The sequence below is a fragment of the Delphinapterus leucas genome, chromosome 7 (assembly GCF_059928025.1).
Source record: "Delphinapterus leucas isolate spDelLeu-1000000601 "Yukka" chromosome 7, BTC_Dleu_Yukka2, whole genome shotgun sequence".
In the NCBI taxonomy this organism is placed as follows: Eukaryota; Metazoa; Chordata; class Mammalia; order Artiodactyla; family Monodontidae; genus Delphinapterus; species Delphinapterus leucas.
The window spans coordinates 6,513,435-6,538,534 of NC_143135.1; the positions used below are offsets into that span (position 1 = coordinate 6,513,435).

General features: G+C 41.3%; 1 protein-coding gene and 1 long non-coding RNA gene across 2 annotated transcripts in view; one reads left to right on the forward strand and one right to left on the reverse strand.

The window, feature by feature from the left end:
• PACS1 (phosphofurin acidic cluster sorting protein 1) overlaps window positions 1–25,100 on the reverse strand; it is a 141,643-nt gene that overhangs the window by 67,500 nt on the left and 49,043 nt on the right. The window lies entirely within an intron of this gene.
• LOC149748675 (uncharacterized) lies at window positions 7,130–11,232 on the forward strand. The gene is made up of 2 exons (XR_016393759.1): window positions 7,130–8,567; window positions 9,435–11,232. It is a non-coding gene; the product is annotated as an uncharacterized LOC149748675 (long non-coding RNA).

Consider the following 25,100-nt stretch of genomic DNA (forward strand, 5'->3'; position numbering starts at 1 on the left):
CTTAGAGTTTGAAACCATAGAGCTTCAAATAAGAATATTCCGCACGTCACAGTTTTCTATTCACAGAGCTACCACCTTGAAAAGAAGAATGCTGGGATTTGAATGAGCATAATACCTGAAGCACACATTTTAGACCTAAGATCAGAATTTAGCTTTGGATCAGAAATGTTAGAAGCAATAAACTAAAAAATAAAATCAAATAAGCCTGGTCTCAAAGCAATTACAAATGTTGAGTGGGACTGAGATATTGGGATAAGAAGACAATCAGGTCAGACTTTACCAACAACTATTTTCAAAGGAAGAACTGTAATCAATTTTCTGTATTAATAAGAAATAAAATTAAGTTGTGAGTATCTTTTTTAGTACAGTTTTTTAGTTATTCTCTAATGGCAAATTTAATGGCTATGCTTATGTTTACCTGATTCAATCTCTCCTTCTCTCTCTCTCCAATTCTACAAATAAAAAGGGTCATTTTACATACAGAACAGATTTGTGGTTGCCAAGGGGTGGGGGGGGGGATGGATTGGGAGTTTGGGATTAGCAGATGCAAACTGTTATATAGAGAATGGATAAACAACATGGTCCTACTGTACAGCAGAGGGAACTATAATCGATATCCTGTGATAAACCATAATGGAAAAGAACATGAAAAAGAATGTGTATACATATATGTATAACAATCACTTTGCCGTACAGTAGAAATTAACACAACATTGTAAATCAACTATACTTCAATAAAGTAAATTTTTTTTTTTTAAAGGGTCATTTTGGGACTTCCCTGGTGGTACAGTGGTTAAGACTCCGCGCTAATAATGCAGAGGGCCTGGGTTCAATCGCTGGTCAGGGAACTAGATCCCACATGCATGCCACAACTAAGAGTTCTCATGCCACAACTAAGGAGCTGGTGAGCTGCAACTAAGGAGTCTGTGAGCTGCAACTAAGGAGCCTGGCTGCCGCAACTAAGGAGCCTGGCTGCCGCAACTAAGACCCGGCACAACCAAATAAATAAATAATTAATTAAATAAAAATGGGTCGGGCTTCCCTGGTGGCGCAGTGGTTGAGAGTTTGTCTGCCGATGCAGGGGACACGGGTTCGTGCCCCGGTCCGGGAAGATCCCACATGCCGCGGAGCGGCTAGGCCCGTGAGCCATGGCCGCTGAGCCTTCGCGTCCGGAGTCTGTGCTCCGCAACGGGAGAGGCCACAATAGTGAGAGGCCCGCGTACCACAAAAAAAAAAAAAAAAAAGGTCATTTTACAATGCCTTTCAGGATTGTTTACATCTAAAATGATATGTTTGACTCCTCCCATCCCAAATTTACTGCCTGTAAAATTTTAAGATACAACAGATGCACAAGTCTTAGAAAATGTACTTTTGTGTGTTTGCATAAAGTAATTTTCCCTGACAACTTCAAATATGTCTTATTTTCATTTGTGACTGTATTACTTTCCTAGGGTTGACATAAGTTACCACAAACTTGGTGACTTAAAACAACAGAAATCTATTCTCTCGTAGTTCTAACATCCAGAAATCCAAAATCAAGGTGTCAGTGGAGCTGCATTGCCTCTGAAGTCTAGGGGAGAATCCTTCCTTACATCTTACAGCTCCTGGTGGCTGCTGGCAGTCTCTGGCATGCCTTGGCTTGTAGACACATCACTCCAATCTCTGCCTCTTGTCTTCACATAACCTTCTCCCTTGTGTCTGTCTCTCCTGTTTCTGTGTCTCAAATCTCCCTCTCCTTTCTAAGGAGACCAGTTATTAGACTGAGAATCTACCCTAAATTTAGGATGATCTCATCTTGAGATCCTTAATTACAGCTGCAAGACCCTCTCTCCAAATAAGGCCACATTCATGGGTGCCGGGGGTTAGCACACTGATGTATCTTTTCCGGGGGCCACCATTCAACGCACGACATAGACCACTATCCATCTGGCTGAGCTCCAAAAATAAAGCATGTTTGCCTCTCATGCTACTCATCATATTCTGCCAAGAATCCAACCTGACTTGGGAAAAGCTATTATTGATAGGAAGTCAAGAGCGAATCCCTTGATACTGTGAATACTCACTTCCTAAGTTATCTATTGTTTTTTTTAAAGAATCATCTTTTTTTTTTAAAATTTATTTATTTATGGCTGCGTTGGGTCTTCATTGCTGCACCCGGACTTCCTCTAGTTGCGGGGAGTGGGGGCCACTCTTCACTGCAGTGCGCGGGCACCCCACTGTGGTGGCTTCTCCCGCTGCGGAGCATGGGCTCTAGGCATGCGGGCCTCAGTAGTTGTGGCACACAGGCTCAGTAGTTGTGGCTCGCGGGCTCCAGAGAGCAGGCTCAGCAGCTGCGGCGCACGGGCTCAGCTGCTCTGCGGCACGTGGGATCCTCCCGGACCAGGGCTCGAACCCATGTCCCCCGCATTGGCAGGCGGACTCCCAACCACTGCGCCACCAGGGAAGTCCCAGTTATCTATTTTTAAATCCAAATAAGTGTTCTCCTGTGGGAAGAAAATGTAGCCTATTGAATCTCCACTTTCTTATCTGGCTGAGCTTTCAAGTGGGAATTTATTCATTGGCCTAGTGAAATTAGATTAATAGGATCATTTTATTAGCACTACCACCCACAGTATAGACATTCCTATTTTTCTTTTTTTTTTTTAACTTTTTATTTTTGAAAATTAGGTCACATAGTTTTTTTTGAATTTTTGAATTTTATTTTCTTATACAGCAAGTTCTTATTAGTCATCCATTTTATACACATCAGTGTATACATGTCAATCCCAATCTCCCAGTTCAACACACCACCACCACCACCACCCACCGCTGCTTTCCGGCCCTGGTGTCCATACGTTTGTTCTCTACATCTGTGTCTCAATTTCTGCCCTGCAAACTGGTTCATCTGTACCATTTCTCTAGGTTCCACGTATATGCGTTAATATATGATATTTGTTTTTCTCTTTCTGACTTACTTCACTCTGTATGACAGTCTCTAGATTCATCCATGTCTCTACAAATGACCCAATTTTGTTCCTTTTTATGGCTCAGTAATCCTCCATTGTACATATGTACCACATCTTCATTATCCATTCGTCTGTCAATGGGCATTTAGGTTGCTTCCATGACCTGGCTATTTTAGTGCTGCAATGAACACTGGGGTGCATGTGTCTTTTTTTATTTATTTATTTTTGGCTGTGTTGGGTCTTCGTTTCTGTGCGTGGGCTTTCTCTAGTTGCGGCAAGCGGGGGCCACTCTTCATCGCGGTGTGCGGCCCTCTCACTGTCGCAGGCTCTCTTGTTGCAGAGCACAAGCTCCAGATGTGCCGGCTCAGTAGTTGTGGCTCGCAGGCCTAGTTGCTCTGCGGCACGTGAGATCTTCCCAGACCAGGGCTCGAACCCGTGTCCCCTGCATTGGCAGGCACATTCTCAACCACTGCGCCACCAGGGAAGCCTGCATGTGTCTTTCTGAATTATGGTTTTCTCTGGGTATATGTCCAGTAGTGGGATTGCTGGGTCATATGGTAATTCTGTTTAGTTTTTTAAGAAACCTCCATACTCTTCTCCACAGTGGTTGTTATCAATTTACATTCCCACCAACAGTGCAAGAGGGTTCCCTTTTCTCCACACCCTCTCCAGCATTTGTTGTTTGTAGATTTTCTGATGATGCCCATTCTAACTGGTGTGAGGTGATACCTCAGTGTAGTTTTGATTTGCATTTCTCTAATGATTAGTGATGTTGAGCAGCTTTTCATGTGCTTCTTGGCCATCTGTATGTCCTCTTTGGAGAAATGTCTATTTAGGTCTTCTGCCCATTTTTGGATTGGGTTGTTTGTTTTTTTAATATTGAGCTGCATGAGCTGTTTATATATTTTGGAGATTAATCCTTTGTCCATTCATTCGTTTGCAAATATTTTCTCCCATTCTGAGGATTGTCTTTTCGTCTTGTTTATAGTTTCCTTTGCTTTGCAAAAGCTTTTAAGTTTCACTAGGTCCCATTTGTTTATTTGTGTTTTTATTTCCATTACTCTAGGAGGTGGATCAAAAAAGATCTTGCTGTGATTTATGTCAAAAAGTGTTCTTCCTAGGTTTTCCTCTAAGAGTTTTATAGTGTCTGATCTTACATTTAGATCTCTAATCCATTTTGAGTTTATTTTTGTGTGTGGTGTTAGGGAGTGTTCTAATTTCATTCTTTTCCATGTAGTTGTCCAGTTTTCCCAGCACCACTTATTGAAGAGACTATCTTTTCTCCATTGTATAGCCTTGCCTCCTTTGTCATAGATTAGTTGACCATGGGTGTGTGGGTTGATCTCTGGGCTTTCTGTCCTGTTCCATTGATCTATATTTCTGTTTTTGTGCCAGTACCATATTGTCTTGATTACTGTAGCTTTGTACTATAGTCTGAAGTCAGGGAGTCTGATTCCTCCAGCTCCATTTTTTTCCCTCAAGACTGCTTTGGCTATTCGGGGTCTCTTGTGTCTCCATACGAATTTTAAGATTTTTTTGTCCTAGTTCTGTAAAAAATGCCACTGGTAATTTGATAGGGATTGCATTGAATCTGTAGATTGCTTTGGGTAGTATAGTCATTTTCACAATATTGATTCTTCCAATCCAAGAACATGGTATATCTCTCCATCTGTTTGTGGCATCTTTGATTTCTTTCATCAGTGTCTTACAGTTTTCTGAGTACAGGTCTTTTACCTCCTTAGGTAGGTTTATTCCTAGGTATTTTATTCTTTTTGTTGCAATGGTGAATGGGATTGTTTCCTTAACTTCTCTTTCTGATCTTTTGTTGTTAGTGTATAGGAATGCAAGAGATTTCTGTACATTAATTTTGTATCCTGCAACTTTACCAAATTCACTGATTAGCTCTAGTAGTTTTCTGGTGGCATCTTTAGGATTCTCTATGTATAGTATCATGTCATCTGCAAACAGTGACAGTTTTACTTCTTCTTTTCCAATTTGAATTCCTTTTATTTCTTTTTCTTCTCTGATTGCCGTAGCTAGGACTTCCAAAACTATGCTGAATAACAGTGGTGAGAGTGGACATCCTTGCCCTGTTCCTGATCTTAGAGGAAACGCTTTCAGTTTTTCACCATTGAGAATGATGTTTGCTGTGGGTTTGTCATATATGGCCTTTATTTAATGTTGAGGCAGGTTCCCTCTATGCCCACTTTCTGGAGAGCTTTTATCATAAATGGGTGTTGAATTTTGTCAAAAGCTTTTTCTGCATCTATTGAGATGATCATATGGTTTTTATTCTTCAATTTGTTAATATGGTGTATCACACTGATTGATTTGCATATACTGAAGAATCCTTGCATCCCTGGGATAAATCCCACTTGATCATGGTGTATGATCCTTTTAGCGTGTTGGGTTCTGTTTGCTAGTATTTTGTTGAGGATTTTTGCATCTATATTCATCAGTGATATTGGTCTGCAATTTTATTTTTCTGTAGTATCTTTGTCTGGTTTTGGTATCAGGGTGATGGTGGCCTCACAGAATGAGTTTGGGAGTGTTCCTTCCTCCGCAGTTTTTTGGAAGAGTTTGAGAAGGATGGGTGTTAGCTCTTCTCTAAATGGTTGATAGAATTCACCTGTGAAGCCATCTGGTCCTGGACTCTTGGTTGTTGGAAGATTTTTTTTTTTTTTTGCGGTACGTGGGCCTCTCACTGCTGTGGCCTCTCCCATTGCGGAGCACAAGCTCCAGACGTGCAGGCTCAGCGGCCATGGCTCACGGGCCCAGCCGCTCCGCGGCATGTGGGATCTTCCCAGACTGGGGCATGAACCCGTGTCCCCTGCATCGGCAGGCAGACTCTCAACCACTGTGTCACCAGGGAAGCCCCTGTTGGAAGATTTTTAATCACAGTTTCAATTTCATTACTTGTGATTGGTCTGTTCATATTTTCTATTTCTTCCTGGTTCAGTCTTGGAAAGTTATACCTTTCTAAGAATTTGTCCATTTCTTCCAGGTTGTCCATTTTATTGGCATAGAGTTGCTTGTAGTAAGTATTCCCTTAGAATGCTTTGTATTTCTGCGGTGTCTGTTGTAACTTCTCCTTTTTCATTTCTAATTTTAGAAATTTTTGATTTGAGTCCTCTCCCTCTTTTTCTTGATGAGTCTGGCCAATGGTTTATCAATTTCATTTATCTTCTCAAAGAGCCAGCTTTTACTTTTATTGATGTTTGCTATTGTTTTCTTTCTATTTATTTCTGCTCTGATCTTCATGATTTCTTTCCTTCTGCTAACTTTGGGTTTTGTTTGTTCTTCTTTCTCTAGTTCCTTTAGGTGTAAGGTTAGATTGTTTACTTGAGATTTTTCTTGTTTCTTGAGGTAGGCTTGTATAGCCATAAACTTCCCTCTTAGAACTGCTTTTGCTGCATCCCATAGGTTTTGGATAGTCATATTTTCATTATCATTTGTCTCTAGGTATTTTTTGATTTCCTCTTCGATTTCTTCAGTGATCTCTTGGTTATTTAATAACGTATTGTTTAGCCTCCATGTGTCTGTGTTTTTTTCCCCTGTAACTGATTTCTAATCTGATAGCGTTGTGGTCAGCAAAGATGCTTGATATGATTTCTATTTTCTTAAATTTACCAAGGCTTGATTTGTGACCCAAGATGTGATCTATCCTGGAGAATGTTCCGTGCACTTAAGAAGAAAGTGTAATCTGGTGTTTTTGGATGGAATGTCCTATAAATATCAATTAAATCTATGTGGTCTACAGTGTCATTTAAAGCTTGTGTTTCCTTATTAATATTCTGTTTGGATGATCTGTCCATTGGTGTAAGTGAGGTGTTAAAGTCCCCCACTATTATTGTGTTACTGTCAATTTCCTCTTTTATAGCTGTTAGCAGTTGCCTTATGTATTGAGGTGCTCCTATGTTGGGTGCATATATGTTTATAATTGTTGTATCTTCTTCTTGGATTGATCCCTTGATCATTATGTAGTGTCCTTCCTTGTCTCTTGTAACATTCTTTATTTCAAAGTCTATTTTATCTGATATGAGTATTGCTACTCCAGCTTTCTTTTGATTTTCATTTGCATGGAATATCTTTTTCCATCCCCTCACTTTCAGTCTGTATGTGTCCCTAGGTCTGAAGTGGGTGTCTTGTAGACAGCATATATATGGGTCTTGTTTTTGTATCCATTCAGCGAGCCTGTGTCTTTTGGTTGGAGCATTTAATCCATTCACGTTTAAGGTAATTATCGATATGTTTGTTCCTATTACCATTTTCTTAATTGTTTTGGGTTTGTTTTTGTAGGTCCTTTTCTTCTCTTGTGTTTCCCACTTAGAGAAGTTCCTTTAGCATTTGTTGTAGAGCTGGTTTGGTGGTGCTGAATTCTCTTAGCTTTTGCTTGTCTGTAAAGTTTTTGATTTCTCCATCGAATCAAGAATGAGATCCTTGCCAGTAGATTAATCCTGGTTGCAGGTTCTTCCCTTTCATCACTTTAAGTATTATCATGCCACTCCCTTCTGGTTTGTGGAGTTTCTGCTGAGAAACCAGCTGTTAACCTTACAGGAGTTCCCTTGTATGTTATTTGTTGTTTTTCCCTTGCTGCTTTCAATAACTTTTCTTTAATTTTTGTCAATTTGATTACTATGTGTCTCGGCGTGTTTCTCCTTGGGTTTATCCTGCATGGGACTCTGCACTTCCTGGACTTGCGTGGCTACTTCCTTTTCCATGTTAGGGAAGTTATTCGAGTATAATCTCTTCAAATATTTTCTCGGGTCCTTTCTCTCTCTTCTCCTTCTGGGACCCATATAATGTGAATGTTGTTGCATTTAATGTTGTCCCAGAGGTCTCTTAGGCTGTCTTCATTTCATTCTTTTTTCTTTATTCTGTTCTGCAGCAGTGAATTCCACCATTCTGTCTTCCAGGTCACTTATCCGTTCTTCTGCCTCAGTTATTATTCCGCTATTGATTCCTTCTAATGTATTTTTCATTTCAGTTATTGTGTTGTTCATCTCTGTTGGTTCTTTAATTCTTCTAGATCTTTGTTAAACATTTTTTGCATGTTCTCAATCTTTGCCTCCATTCTTTTTCCGAGGTCCTGGATCATCTTCACTATCGTTATTCTGAATTCTTTTTCTGGAAGGTTGCCTATCTCCACTTCATTTATTTGTTTTTCTGGGGTTTTATCTTGTTCCTTCATCTGGTACATAGCCCTCTGCCTTTTCATCTTGTCTATCTTTCTGTGAATGTGGTTTTTGTTCCACAGGCTGCAGGACTGTAGTTCTTCTTGCTTCTGCTGTCTGCCCTCTGGTGGATGAGGCTTGTGCAAGTTTCCTGATGGGAGGGAGTGGTGGTGGGTAGAGCTGGCTGTTGCTTTGGTGGGCAGAGCTCAGTCAAACTTTAATCCGCTTGTCTGCTGATGGAGGGAGCTGGGTTCCCTCCCTGCTGGTTGTTTGGCCTGAAGCAACCCAACACTCGAGCCTACCCGGGCTCTTTGGCAGGGCTAATGGCAGACTCTGGGAGGGCTCATGCCAAGGAGTACTTCCCAGAATTTCTGCCGTCAGTGTCCTTGTCCTCACAGTGAGACACAGCCACAGCCTGTCTCAGCCGGAGACCCTCCAACACTAGCAGGTAGGTCTGGTTCAGTCTCCTAGGGGTTCACTGCTCCTTCCCCTGAGTCCCGATGCGCACATTACTTTGTGTGTGCCCTCCAAGAGTGGAGTCTCTGTTTCCCCCAGTCCTGTCGAAGTCCTGCAATCAAATCCCGCTAGCCTTCAAAGTCGATTCTCTAGGAATTCCTCCTCCCATTGCCGGACCCCCAGGTTGGGAAGCCTGACGTGGGGCACAGAACCTTCACTCCAGTGGGTGGACTTCTGTGGTATATGTGTTCTCCAGTTTGTGAGTCACCCACCCAGCAGTTATGGGATTTGATTTTATTGTGATTGCGCCCCTCCTACCATCTCATTGTGGCTTCCCCTTTGTCTTTGGATGTGGGCTATCTTTTTTGGTGAGTTCCAGTGTCTTCCTGTCGATGATTGCTCAGCACTTAGTTGTGATTCTGGTGTTCTCACAAGAGGGAGTCGGTCACATAGCTTTTAAATTCAGAACTGCATCAAAGAGGGTGATACAGTTAAAGATCAAAATAGTCAAAGGAAATAAAATGGTTTGGTGAACAGCAAAGGATGGGACGTGTGGAAGGCTAAGATGGCCTATGATGCTTAAGAAATGCCATTCTCAAGGGCTTTGTTGATGGGTGAGCAAGAAAGTAGATGTGGCTAATGCAATTTGGCACTAATATCCCAATTGATTATGCATTGGTTTTGTTTACACATGTATACATTTTTTAAAAAAAAATATTCTTTTCCACTGTGGCTTATCCCAGGAAATTGGATATAGTTCCCTGTGCTATACAGTAGGACCTTGTTGTGTATCCATTCTAAATGTAATTGTTGGGCTTCCCTGGTGGCATAGTGGTTAAGAATCCGCCTGCCAATGCAGGGGACATCGGTTCGAGCCCTGGTCCGGGAAGATCCCACACGCCTCTGAGTAACTAAGCCCGTGCGCCACTACTGAGCCTGTGCTCTAGAGCCCGCAAGCCACAACTACTGAGCCCACGTGCCACAACTACTGAGTCATGTGCACCTAGAGCCCATGCTCTGCAAAGAGAGCCACTGCAATGAGAAGCCCCTGCACCACAACGAAGAGGAACCCCCGATCGCTGCAACTAGAGGAAGCCCACGCGCAGCAACGAAGACACAGCACAGCCAAAAATAAAACAAATAAAATAAATAAACTTATAAAAAATAAAGTCATATGTCTTTTAGAGAAATTAGAGAAGAAAAAAATACATAGTCTTTTACATTCACCATATTACTTCCCGTTTCTAGTGCTCTTCATCTCTTCCTGTAGATCTGAGTTACCATCTGCCAGTTCCCTTCGTTCCAAAAACTTCCTTTAGTGTAAGTCTCCTGGCAACAAATTTTGTTTTTGTTTTTCTAGGAATGTCTTTAGCCCTCATTTTTGAAAGACAGTTCATCTGGATATTGAGGTTTTGGTTAATAGGTTTTTTTCCTTCAGTATTTGAATATATTGTTCCAGTGTCTTCTGGCCTCCGCTGTTTCTGATAAGTTAGCCATATTTGTAACATTGATCCTTTGTATGTAATGTGTCATTTTTCTCTGTTTTCAAGATTTTCTTTTATCTTTGGTTTCAGCCGTTTGGCTATGATGTACCTACAAGTGCTTTTCTTTGTGTTTATTCTGCTTAAAGTTCATTGAATTTCTTGGATATGTAAATAAGTGTTTTCTATCAAATTGACAAAGTTTGGGGCTACTAATTTCTTCAGATTTTATTTTCTGTCCATTTTTCCCCTCTCCTTCTGGGACTTCAATTACAGCTATATCAGATTACTTCATATTGTCCTACAAGCCTCTGAGGCTCTGTTCCCTTTTCTTAAATATTGTTTCCCCTCTTTTTTTGACCTGGGTAATTTCTATTGCTCTGTTTCCAAGTGCAGATTATTTTGTCTGTAATTTCAAAACTGGTGAGCACATCTAGTGAATTTTGATTTCAGTTACTTTCATTTCAGCCCTAAAATTTCCATTTTTTTCATAGTTTCCATTTCTTTGTTGCAGTTCCTCCATCTGTTCACTTATTTTTCCTTTAATTCTCTGATATTTTCTTATAATTCTTTGATCATATGTATAATAACTGGTTTGAATGAAGTCTTTGCCTACAAAATCCAACATGTGTACCCACGAAGACACTCAGAAGCAGTTTCTATTGATTGCCTTTTTTCCTGAGTATGAGTTACACTTTTCTGTCTCTTTATATGTCTAGTAATTGTTGGTTGAAAGCTAGACAATGTATATAAGATGTTGTAGCAATTCCGGACTCTGCTGTGTCCTTCAGGATTGTTGGGTTTTTTAAATTCTAGTAGGCAGTTAATTTGCCCAGATTCAGACTACATATTGGTCTTCCCCTGGTATGCAGCACCTGATAAGCCTGCTCAGTTCTTACAGCTTCTGGCTACTACTTTTTCAGACTGGCTCCCTGGGGTCTCCCCTGTACCTGTGTCATTTGGCAGACAGCCAAAGACCTGGGCAGCTTATACTCAGATTTGAGGGCTCACACTCTGCAATTTTTGTGTTTTTGTAATTTCCCTCTAATTTTCTAGCTGCTCTGCCAGTCTCAGGGTCTGTCTTCTGACACCCCAAGCCAGTAAGGCTCCAGCTTTCTCCTTCCTGAGCTGTGTAGTTTAGGAATTAACTCATCTTAAAAAAAAAAAAAAAGAAAAGGCATCAAACTTACAGATCTCAGCTCGTATAGGTTTGCCTTTCAAGGACTGGTTCTTTCTTGCCTCTACTTGTTTGTTTGTTTTTTGTTTTGCTGGGTCCCTTGGTGTCTCTCCTGCACATTTGGAATTTAACAATTGTAATGATTAATTTTATGTGTCCACTCGACTGGGTTAGGGGGTGTCCAGATAGGTGGTGAACCATTATTTCTGGGTGTGTCTGAGGGTATTTCTGGAACATATTAGCACTTAAATTGGTGAACTGAGTAAAGCAGGTGGCCCTCCCCAGTGTGGGTGGGTATCATTCAATCCACCGAGGGCCTTAAATAGAACAAAAAGGTGGATGAAGGGCAAATTTGTTTTCTCTCTCTGCTTGAGCTGAAACATCCACCTTCTCCTGCCCCTGGACATCAGCACTCCTGGCTCTTGGGCTCTTAGACTCAATTCGGGACTTATACCATCAGCCCTCTGAACTCTGACTGAATTACACTGCCAGCTCTCCTGAGTCTCCAACTTGCGGACTGCAGATCGTGGGACTTCTCTGCCTCCATAACCACGTGAGTCAATTCCCATAATAAATCTCCTCCTATATATCTATATATCCTATAAGTTGTTTCTCTGGAGAATCCCGACTAATAGAGCAGTCAACAAGGGATTTGGGCAGCGTTTTTACTCAGATGTTTGGCCTCACCCTTTATGCAGTTCTCTCTTGCTTCCAGGATTTCCCCGTATGTTTCCTCTGCCCTCCAACCCTGACCTCCCTTCTCTGTCACCTCTCACCTGTAAGGCTGCAGTTTTCCACTGTCACTTCACCCACTGTAGCCACCATGGGGACTGAAGCACACTTTTAGGCAAAAACCCCCCAAAAACTTGCAAGTCTTGCTCCTTCCAATTACAACTTTTCCTCCTCCAGCTTCTGTCTGCTTTTGGGTGCTTTTAGTAGTTTCTTTTATTTTGTCCAGATTTTCTAATTATTATCTGTGGGAGGGCTTGAGCAACCACTTCACTCTACCTCCTCTACTGGAAATTTCCTAATCCAACTAAGAATAATTTACAACTCAATATACTTTTTAGATTTTTTAAAATAACACCTTACCTTTAAAAAGCATAGCGCTATACAAAATATTTATAAGTAATAAAAGCTTTAAAATAATGAACAACAATCTCACTAGTAAAGACGTAATGGTCTTTAGAAAATTTAAGTCAAGCAGTCCATGTGTTGCATGTAATAAAGCCAAAGGCAGAAAAGGCCTGGGGCAGTTCTTCCTATTTTAATGAAGAGGAAACATAAAGTGAAAAAAAAAAAAAAAGAAAGAAAGAAAGAAAAAGAAAAGCCCAGGGCCCAAATTAAAGAAGCTAGCAACTAGAATTCTGATTCTAGAAAATGAATCTTTTTCCTGCCTAGGAGTCACCACAACTCAGTCTGTTCTACATTTAGCAAATGAAGGACATGGGAAAAATAAAGCTCTTCTTTTGTTTTGGTTTTGTTTTGCTTTATTTTTGATAGTCTCAATGGTTATTTTGGGGGGAGGAGAAAGAATGTGGGCTGAATAACTGTTCAACATTTACTGTACTGGACTCCAACTGCTGTATGGAATAATGAGATGTTATATGTCTAAAAGTGTAAATATTTACAGATGGTCTGCTATAAGCAATGCATATACGTAATAGGAACAGAGAAATGGGATGGAAGTGAATAATGTGAATAAGATCAGTTTTGCTCCCAAAGATTTTTATGATGTACTAAATAGACATGTAAAGAAAAAAAACAAAAACAGAAGAGGAGAAACACAGGAGGTGAAAGGGAGGTAGACAGTTAAGTGCTGCTTATAGACTAAGTACCTGATTTAGTAAATCTCACAACTCCAAATCACAGTTAGTGTTATGCTATGAGTTACTTCTGTCTGTGTGTGTATGTTTACAAAGTATTACCGATACACTGTAGAAAAAATATTTAGTTTATTTTGGAAATATATAGCAAAGTGAAAGAAACATCCCTATAAACCTCCAAGGAAGATCACAGTTAAAAATCCAAGGGAAAAAAAATGTGTGTATGTGTGTCCACCAACCTTTGAGCATATATTTCTGTGCTTCTTTTGCTCTCTCTTTTTAAACAAATCCTGTTGTTCATATTTTACAACTTACGTTAAGTGGACACCCTTCCATGTGAGTAATTTTCCTGGACTAAATCTGCAGAATCTGTCTCCTCCGTGATGTGCAGCCATGATGTTTCTACTCAGGTGCTTTCTTTTCTTTCAATTCTTGTTTCTGTTATTAGACCTGACTTCCTAGGGGTTGCCCCTGTGTCTACAAGGTTTAGTGATCAGCCAATGATTGGTTAAAGGTCGTGCTCACACTTCTGGGGTCAGCGAGACTTCCAACCTCTGCACATTGATCTGTGTAGGGTAAAGAACACACAGTTCAGGTCTGCCCCAACTGTGACTTTCTCCCGGGGCCTCCTGCATCTCCTCTGTACATCCATTCAGCAGCCCAGCCGACCAGGGCTGCGTGGTTAGCTTGGGACCCGTCTAGTCTTACATGTGTGCACGGCTTCCAGTCGGTCAGGAACGTGTGGAGAGTTTTCAAGCCTGTCTGTGGCTGTCATTTCTAGGACCTCTGCTAAGGTTCTGGCTAGTCCACAGTCCGTTGTTTGACCCAAGTGGGGCAGCTAGATAGGCTACCAGAGCTGCCTGTTGCTTGCCACCGAGATCATAACTTTTACTGACAATGCCAGTGGGCGTGGGCTTTTTACCTTCTGCTCCAAATCAAGTGCGTTTCCTCTGGCAGCCAGTTGCTAGCTTTTACGGTCTGCCCAAACCCCACCCCCCACGATGGAACTACTACATTAATGGGTTGGGGGTGGCAGGGAGTAGTCCCAGGCTAAGAACATCAAAAACTCCCACTGTCCTTATCTGAAGTTCAGCAGTTTCTTATGGACAAATGCTTCTCAATTTGCTGTTGGCATGTGTGCTCTTTCCTCAGGCCTGAAATGGTTGTTTTTGACAATTTTGTCCAGTTTATCATTGTTTTTCGAGGAGAGATGTGCAGAATTCCTCACTCCACTTACCAACGTCCTGCCTCTGTCCTCAGCTACTTATAAATCTTCTTTCATTTCAGTGTACCGCTCGGCCACATGACATAACACCACATTATAAGTCAAATACGGGATCATAAAGGAAAGTGAGCATCCTTCATGCCCAGCTGTCTTCCTAACGCTATTACAAAGAAGGAGCAAAATATAACGTTTTTAAAGATGGCTCTACAACTCTACCTGGTCTAAAAGTAAACCAAATGCCTGTGTTTCCCTCAAGTCTTATCTAGGTTCCAGGAGCAGGTTTCACCTTGACTCTTTTATGGAAGAAAGTTGCTTGGCTACTTTTTGTTTTCCTTCCCTGTAAGTCACACATTCTCTCTATTGGCTGGCATCTCAAGTCACCGGGCTCCTGAGAGCTGGTTACCAGATCTCTAGTGAAGGCAGACTGCCCTGATAGCCTTCTGTGTTTATTTGTACCAGTAACAAACCTGGGATTTATTTTCCCTCACTTTAATAAACCTTGTTTCCTTCCTCAATGTGATACAGTTTCTTTTTGTAATAGAAACGGCTCCTATTGCTGTATCTTACCCTACTGAAACTGCAAACTATCACATGGCTTGATCTGGTCATTTAGCAAACAGGTATTATTGTTACTGTTTGTCTGTTCTTTTTCTTAGAACCCAACTCAAGAAAAAACTAAATAGGCACTTCCCTGGAAGTCCAGTGGTTGACTCCCTGCTTCCAATGCAGGGGGTGCAGGTTCGAGCCCTGGTCAGGGAAATAAGATCCCACATAACGCAGGGCGCAGCCAAATAAATAAATTATTTAATTAATAAAAAAGGAACAGTTGAATACATTAAAAAAAAAGAAAAAGCTAAATACAGTCAGTTATCAGTCAGAGGCAGACAGGAATCAAAGTTCAAGAATTTCTGATTCTTAGTTCTACAGTTACGTGCCTCCCAAAACTAAAGCATTCTTCCATATTGTTGCTACGTTGACACTGAGTTTGTGAAAGAGCGTTTATTCCACACGACCCACCCTCAAGTAACTGCAAATGGCTTTTGAAACTTTCTTAAAATGCTTTTTCCTCACAAAAGTCTTCAGCAGTACATGGCTTCCCAGACTGAGCATTATATGTTAAATCAGGGCAAACATAATGGCAAAGGGAATTTCTCACTCATTGCTTCTCTTGGGTTGGTGGTACCACGTGACAGGCTGACGCAAGAGAGAAGAGCAGTCACTGGCCTGACCTGATCCAATACAGCTGAGGACACACAGTGAGGGCATCGGCGGTGAGATGACCACACGCCCACTGCCCCTCACACTTAGTGGCTGCTCCAGGATGCTAGCCTCACCAGCGTGGGAGTGAGGAATACGCCTCCCGAGGAAGGTGGAAATGCTGCAGATCCTGTCTCCTCCAGACAGCAAGAGGTTTTAAGTAATCCACACGGCGTCCCTGGAAGTCAGCAGTCCATTACAACTGGAGTTAACTGATAAGGTGGGGTGGATTACAAGAAGGTAATTCAATTGCAAGACTCTTGACAACACCATAATCTAATACTGCTCGGGAGGGAAATCACTCCTTTTGTTTGGCATTTTCATGAACAGAACCACCTGACTGCAGTTTAAAAAGCTGCATCAGGAAGAACAGCCTCTCATACGGTCTTAAAAAAAAATTTATTTATTTGGTTGCGCCGGGTGTTAATTGCAGTAGGCGGGCTCCTTAATTGCGGCACGTGGGCTCCTTAGTTGCAGCTCGCAGGTTCCTTAGTTGTCGCATAGCTAACTCTTAGTTGTGGCATGCATGTGGGATCTAGGTCCCTGACCAGGGGTCGAACCCGGGCCCCCTGCATTGGGAGCGTAGAGTCTTATCCACTGCGCCACCAGGAAAGTCCCTCTCATACGGTCTTTACTGGATAGAATGACCTGACCCACCTATAACTAACAGAATTTCTAGTCAAGCCACACAGCTGGAGTCAATGTAGGCTAAACTTTGGTTTGTGAGTCATTCTGTTTTCTCAGTGATGGCATTCCAGATACAAATACCATTTATGGATTTTGGGTTTTTCCAGTGAAGGTGGCTAACATGTAAGGGGACGGAATGTAAAAACCCTGGACATCATTCAGATCAACACAGTCTCAGGGCTGTTCTAACAGGAAAAGCAGTGTTAGACGGCAGCTGACTCGAAACTTCCCCTGCTCTTTCTCTTCATGAGTTCCATTCCCATCTGGTTTAAACTAACAGATCTGAATTATAGAAAGTGTCAGGTTTACATCTGACAGAAATTATCCACTGCCTCTTTTTTCATAAGATGCTGATTCGTAAGAGATGAGCACATTCTACCTGGGTTACAGAAAAACAATCCCTCTCTCTCTCTATATATATGTGTATGTATATATATATACACATATATGTGTATATATACACACATATATGTATATATATACACATATATATGCACACACACATATATACATGTATACACACACACACATATATATATATACAGTGTTTTATATATATATACACACACACAGTGTTAATAACATTAGGGATGAGAAAATACTTTCCAAATCCACCAAAAGAGAACTGAAAGGTATAAAAATAATAATATTGCATTAAATATATAAAAAGTTCAAGATAAATACATTTCAAGGCTTTCTAAAATGGAATAACATTGCTGCATAACAGACAACAATATGTATAATGTACATAAAATAATGAATGTGATGAACATATTCTTTGCAGCATTGTTTATAACAGCAAGAAAGGGGAAACAATTTAAGCTTCTTTCCTTGTTTCCTGCAGTAGAATCCATGAAGAACTTCTCCAGACATTCCTAACCAAAACCCTCTCATACTTTAGAAAGAAGTTAAGAACTTAACTAGAGGCCAGTCAAAACTCTCCCTGTTTTTGTGTTCTGTAGTTGCAGCCTAGAAGCTTCAGCATCACTTCAGAGCCTGTTAAAATGCAGAATCCCAGGCCCTACCCCAGACCCATTATATCAGAATCTGCATTTTAACAAGACACCCAGGAGATCTGTATACACATTAATGTTTGAGATGCACCGGCCGATAGCACATTTTCAATTAAGCTTTTAATACCATATAAGAGCTTGATTTTGAGCTCATGTTACAAGAGTCATCAATAAAGAGGTGAAGGTTGGTTTCGTCAAATTCAAGGAGGCCTTTTTCGTCTGTGGTTTGGCACCACCTGAGCAACCACTGTCAGTATTTGGGGCTCAGCACGTCAGACATGCTAAGGGCAAATGGTTCCATGATGTTCTCAGGTTGTAAGCATCAGTGTCACAACGGGATTTATTTAAGAAATTAATCCTAGAAGTCGGAACTTCTAAATGTCTGTTTCAGTGCTTCTCAAACGTTGATGCACCTGGGAATCACCGGGGGAACTTGTTTGCAAAGGAAGATAGCAAGGTCTCACCTCTCAGGAGTCCTATTAGTTCATCAGTAGTGACTCTAACAATTCTAAGAAATATGGCCTCAGGGCTGGGATTAGAAGGCACCTAGGGCACAAAATTTAAGGAAGTACTTATTCTCAGGTTTACCCAAGTGCAAGATTGCCACCTGAGCAAACCTCAGAATGCCTCCTTAAATGGGGCATCCAGGGCATCTCGCTGGACTCCCCCTGGCCTCCGTCCTGTATAGGGTGAGTCTGTGGCCCAGCAGCACCAGCATGGTCTGGAGCCTTGTTAGAAATACAGAGTCTTGGCCCAACTCCGGACCTACTGAATCAGAATCTGCAGACTGTCAAGATTCTCAGGTTATTCCTATGCATATTAAAGTTTGAGAAACAATGAAAATAAGGGATGCCCAAATAAAGTCTTGCAACAGATAGTAAAATCCTAAGCTCTTTCTAACACATCATGTTGCATCTCTGATATAGGAAAATGAGCAGTGGCTTTCCACTGATGTTCAAAGGACAGCCCTACACTGACCAATATTTTTGTCACTCTTTTAATCAATGGCCTGGATAATGACAGAAAAGAGATACTTATTAACTTGCAGGGGGCACAAAGCAAGAGGATGCTAGTGTAAGAAGTAAGAATCAGGCCATCTTGACAGGCCAGATGACAGGCTGAACACTGAACTATAATAAGTATATAATAAGTTTGACATTTCAGATAAAAATTTTAATAACGAAGGTATAAAATGTGTGATGGTTTGCCTGGCAGCAAAACATATGAAAAATCCTGGGAATAAGTCCAAAAGTATATTGTGAATTTAATACAATGGCATTTCAAATCAGTGGGAGAAAAATGAATCACTTAATAAATGGTATTGGAGTAACTGGGTGGCTAACTGGAAAAATAAATAAATTTGAACTTCTAACTCACATCTTATATCAAAATAAATTCCAGAAGGATCAAAGATTCAAACATAAAAACAAATCCATTAAAGTATGAGAAGAAAATACGAGGAAAATATTTTTTAAATAACCTCAAAGTAGGTGAGGTCTTTCTAAGCATGAACAAAATCCGAAGGATATAAAATCCAGGGGCTGTTTTTAAAAAGTTGATACATTTTATTACATTAAGAAAAAAAATCTGCATGGTAAACACCACTGTAAACAAAACCTGAAGAAAAATGACAACAGGTAGGGGAAATTTTACAACTCATATCAAAGACATAGGGCTATTTTCTTTAATGTACAAAGACTCCCAAAATCATCAAGAAAAAAGCCCAATACACCAAAGGGAAAGCTCAGCCTGGAGAGACTAAGGAGGCTGAGAGCTGTCCTCCAATAGCAGAAGGGCATTCTTGTGGAAGAGTGAAAACATTGAGTCATGTGTTGCTATAAATGGCTGAATCGGGATTGATGGTGGAAATTCCCATGAGTTAAATGTCAGCTGAACATACAGAAGAACTTTCTAAGAATTAGGCCAAGGCTAACTGGCCAAATTTTAGGAAATTCTTGGAAGGGAGGACCAGGTAAGATGGGGAACTAAGCAACATGATCTCTGAGGTTCCATCAAACTCTGAAATTATGCAATTCTATCCCAAAGATTACATCACCTCTGGAAAAGTTAACAGCACAAAATCAAATAACGTTAGGCTCTCACAACTCCAAAAAGATTGGAAACCATGGTGCTTATCACTCGTAACTCTTCATTTTAAGTACAATGTTCTCTGGGGGCAGGGGGACAGCGGGGAGGGTATAAATGATTTGTTGACTCCTGACTCCGTACTCAGGAGTATTTTGAGGGTTTTATGGTGGGGGGTTGGGCAAGCCTTCTTCATTCAGTGCTCCTGCTCCTTCATTACTAAAAGCAAAAGAAGGGTTTTAAAAGAGAGTGAATAAGGTCTCACTAGTGTGGTTCTTTGTCGTATAAAAGCCGTAACCCACCACCCGTGAGAGATACGTCGACGTCAAGGTCACTTTCACTATAGTCTGATTATGAGCTAAAAAGCACAAACAAATATGGTAGAAAAATTCAGCTTACAAACAGGATATAAACCAGCAGTGAGTTTTGCAAGTCAATTGGGTAGAATCTGAAACAGCACTAAAAATGTGGAGAGCCGGAGAGAAGGAAAGCTAAGAGGAGGCGGATCCCTCGGCCAGCCTGTCAGTGCATGCACGGTGAACCCACAAAGTACCTGAGATATTGAGCATGGGCACCTTTTCCAAGTAGAAAATACCACTGGAATACTAGCAATTTATAAGGTAAAATAAAATGGAAGAACTGTTTTATTTACTTTAAATTCTAATACTTAAGACAAAGCAAATTTAGTTGAAGAAGGCTGAGATGGTGAACAAAAATGTGTTAAGGTTCTGAAGGGAGCTCCTAATGTATCTCTCAAGAGCTCCAGAAGTTGGCAACAGTGAGTCTTTATTCACTGTGGCATCTAATTTCACTTCAAAATCTGGTGCTGCTTTTTGCCTTAATAAGGACATGCCACTGAGTGCTTTTTAGCCGTGATGGGGGAAAGTTTTTAGTTCAAAAGTATAATGAAAAGATCCCCACAGCTCCCTCAGAAGCAGGCCCAGTAGTCCTGGCCCACCTGGCTCCCTCTGCTGATGGCTAGTCCTTCTGTCTAAGGCAGGACACAAGGGCCTCAAAGCCCTATCCCTTTCCACCTTTGACATGAGGGTTGAATGCTGTGTATCATGGCTTTTTGTTCATTTTGTTCTGAAATTAAAGTATGCAAAAAAAAAAAGTATAATGAAAAGAATGAGTGAGGACAAGAAATAAGATGCTTTTGAGGTAAGACAGCAGTAAATAAGAAGCCCAAAGAAGAGGCAAGAAGGCTTATCTGAAGCATAATTATCTAAAATGCAAGACAGAATAAAAGTGTGTATAGGAGTAGGGAGAGAATCCCCCACGAAGGCGGGAAAAGAGGAAGATGACACCGTGGCCAAGTTTCTCTACAGGCCATCAGGGGGCACCATCAGCCAGGACAACTCAGCCGCTCCAGGTGGCCGAGAGACACCTCTAACAGGACTTCCCGATAGTTGTAGCATATTCCCAAACTGGAAAGCTATACTAATCTATCAAGCTTTACAAATGGTTTCATAGCCAGGTAATCGAGAAAAAAATTAAAACAAACAAAACCAGTTATCTGCCATCTGTTTCTGTATTTGCTTATCCAAATCAGAAAGGGCAATGATAGTGTCATTTGGTATCCAGAAGGAAGGAATGCCAGGGAAGGCTGGAGAAATTTCTTCAAGGAGCTCCTGATGCTCTGAACCCTGAACCATCCCGGGGCAGCACACAGCGTGCTGAGGCCCCTCAGACCCAGGCTGCGGTGCAGGGGAATTAAGCGAATAGTATGTTGCACGGATATGTTAAACCTAGCTTTTCATATCTCTGAGAAACGCAAATAAACATGGGGTATATTTCACAGGCGGCTGAAAAAGTAGGAGGTTAAATGTCTCGTTCTGTATCACGCTTAACCAGGACAAAGATTACTGGTATAACTGTTTGGTCCAGTTTTTTTTTTTTTTTTCCATTAGATGCCAGAGATTCACAATTGTTTTTTTAAAAAAGGCAGAGAGTATTGCTTTAAGATACATTTAACAAAAAGGTCTGCTAAATATCTGAGCCTGGATAACACATACAAGCAAATCTGTCCCTTCGGGAGCTACTTTGTGTCGTCCTCATCCCTCAAACCTGCTGCCAGGCAAAATCTTTCCAAGACGTCTGTTGACCTATATTACTTTATATTATAAACCATGAGACATACTGGCTGTTCCGATGATCTGTACTGGGGTTGACAGCATCCTTAACCCTAAGAGTCAGTCAACAGTGAGGCCTCCAGCAGCCACGAGAGAAGCCAAAGAGGAGGCCGAGAGGAAAGAAGGCTGAGGGTTCGTGCAGAGAGGAGAGAAGAGAGTATAAAAATGCAGAACATAGAAAATGGACAGAAAGGGCAAAAGCTGGTTTAGTAGTTTAAACTACACAGAGTGCCCCCAAATTGTATTTAGGTGATGTCCCTGGGTACTGACTGCTTTGCCCTGCTCCCGCAGTGGAATAGGAATAATTATTCATCTGTGCAATTTTAATAATATTGGCTTAAAACTTATATAACATAACTACATGTTAGAAATATCTTTTTCTTTTTTTTTTTCCTTTTAGTTCCCCGACCAGGGATTGAACCTAGGCCCTCGGCAGTGAAAGCCCAGAATCTTAACCACTGGACTGCCAGGGAATTCCTTAGAAATATCGTTTTTACATCAGATGCTTGGTGTTTAGGAGCTGGCCCACGGAAGGGAATGAGCTTTCAGAATTCAGGGAGGCAGCTTTACTTTGAGACAGAGGGTAGGGGGCACACACTGCCAGGTGGCTGCTAGGTGTTCTCATGTAATTTCATTTATTCCTCACCAAACACCAATAAGGTACGTGTTATCTCCATTCTATAAATGACAGAACACACCTAGGGAAGACAAGTGACTCACCCAAGGCCTCAAAACCAGTAAGTGGTAGAGCCAGATCCTCATCGAAGGCTCTAAAATGACAGCTGCCTTCCTCTCACTGAGAAGCAAAGAGCAGCTCCTCCAGCCGTAAGCACATGGGCCATTTACGACTCTGCAAGAGACGCTGCCTCGAAAGCCTATTCATTCATTCAAAACAGATGTCGTAACTGCCACCATATCTAGAGCACAGCTGCAAATACCAATACAACCGTGAAGGAGAGACTCGGTGCCCTACTCTTGTAAAGCTAGCTGAAAAGCAGGGTGAGGTAGTGATGCAATGAATATATACAACAGACAAATAACACGACATGGGAGAGTAACAATGACTACCAAAAACATGACACAGACAGGAGAATGGGGCAAGGGTCCTAATTCAGACTGAGTGGTTAAGAAAGGCTACACTGAGGGGGTAACATAAAGCTGAGAACTGAAAGACAAGAACCAGCCATGCAAACAGCTAGCGGCAGAACATTCCAGGTCACATGCAAACGCCCCGAGGAAGAAACAGGCTCGGTATGCAACAAAAAATAGAACTGTTTGGCTGGAGCAGAACAAGAGATGGGGTTAGATGGATGCACAAGGATAGGTCGTGTTGGTCCTAAGGCTAAGGTAAACAGAGTTTGCATTTTATTCTGTGATTGGAAATGATCAGAGGTTTTTCTAAGCAGGGAAGTGACACCCTCTGACTGGTGTTTGTGAAAGGTTCCTCTGGCTGCTGATGAACTGGGGGAAGGCTACACTGAAAGCAGGGAGGCCGGCGGGAAGGCCACCGCCGGCCTCCAGAGGACAGATGATGGCGATGTGGTTTAGGGCAGCAGCAGCGGGTGGAGCTGAAAAGACAGCGACAGATTTGTGCTCTATTCTGGAGTTAGAATGTTTAGGACTTGCTGATGGATTGGCTGTGGGTGAACATGAAAAAGGAAACAAGCAAAGAGGCCTCCTAGGTTGCTGGCTTAAGCAAAAGGATGGATGGTGGTGCCCTTTTACTTAGATGAATAAAGACTGGGAGAGATTTTTTTTTTTTTAATGGGAAAGGGATAAAATAAAGAGATCTGTTTTAGCAATGTTAAGTCTGAGACATCTATTAGATATTCAGATGGATCTATGAGGTAGGCAGCAGGTATACAAATTTAGAGATGCAACAATCAAACTGAAGATGCAAATTTAAGAGACACATGTAAACCTAATGTGTTTCTTCTAATTAGAAGAAAATATAGGGTAATTTCTTAGTGACCTGAGGATGGGAAAAGATTTCTTAAGATATCAAAAAGCACAAATCTTTATACTTGGAAAAACCAAAGAAAATGACATACTAAAACATAGGATTTCTCAGGAATTCCCTGGCGGTCCAGTGGTTAGGACTCGGCGCTTCCACTGCAGGGGGCCCGGGGTTCAATCCCTGGTCACGGAACGAAGATCCTGTAAACCGCGAGGCACGGCCAAAAAAAAATAATAATAAAATAAAATAAAATGCAAGATTTCTGCTGAATAAAGGACACTATGAGCAAAGTTAACAGATGGGCAAGGCCAGGAGATGACAGCTGCAACACTTATAACTGATTTAGGATTAATATCTAGACCATATAAGGAACTTCGCTGGAAAAATAGGAAAAGGATACGACCAGGTCATCCATAAAAGGAAAATCCAAAGACTAGTATACACAGAGATTCTCATTCTCACTAGCAATCAGGAAAACAGGAATTAAACAAAATAACACGCTACGTTCGCCAAACCAACAAAAGTCTGAAAGTCAGATACCGCGTGCTGCACTTTGTGGTGGGAATATAATGAGAGCAGTCATGCCACACTTAGTGAAATTAAATGTGAGTATACTCTGGGACCTAACAATTAGACCTGTTGGTATTTAGCTGAAGAAATTCTTGCTCAAGTCCCTAAGAAGATACACGTGAGGATTTCCATCAGAACACTTGTTTGTGGTGCAGGGAGCTGGAGAACAAACTAGGCGTCCATCACTAGGGGAAATAGATAAATAATATGCGGTAGATGCTAGTGATAAAATACAATAAAGGAGCTAAACACCATATAGAAACGCAACAACATGGACAGAACTTAAAAATGTAGTTTTAAATGAAAAAAGGATCAAAATGAGAAGTATGACATAATATTATTTAATATAAATTTACAAAACAAATCATACAAGGATACAAACATAACCAAGGATAAATACTGAACACATTATAGAAGAAGTTAACGGGAATGGGAGAAGAGATGGAAGATGACAATAATGAGAAATAATAACATGAGAGGGGTCTTGCAATGTCAGTACAATGTTGTATGATAAATTCAGCTCTGCACTTGAGATCTAAAAGGAAAAACAACAAATTTTACAGGGCAAAAGGAACGTTCATCTGTTCCAACTGTCTTTCCCAAACTGCCTGACATTCTGTCAGTTGACTCATCTGACTTAACAGGCGATTAAGGGAGCTGGGAGGGAGGAGGGCAGGCACCAGGGCACAGTGCAAATGGAGCCCCACTGTATCCTGCACCCACCTTTATCACCACGGCATTCATCACACCACTGCAACTACATGCAACCATGACGAGCTTCCCACCCTAAGCGTTAGATCGCATTCACCCTCATAAACCCAGGACTCAGCGCCGTGGCTGCTGCAAAGAATAGATTCAGTCAATGCTGACTGGCTGACCTCTTTGTTGCTTGGTAGACTGGATGAGAAATAAACCAAAATTAGAACTCAACTGAACCTTCTTGACTGTTATAATGTAGCTAAATGAATGTTCAATTAATGCTCACTGGCTATGGCTATATGTCCCTCCCAGCATCATTTATTCTAGCATCAAAAGGCATGTCCATTTGGATGACAGACACATGAACAAACATATCACAGAATTCAAGTCGACTTTATGGCTGCAAGGAAACTCAG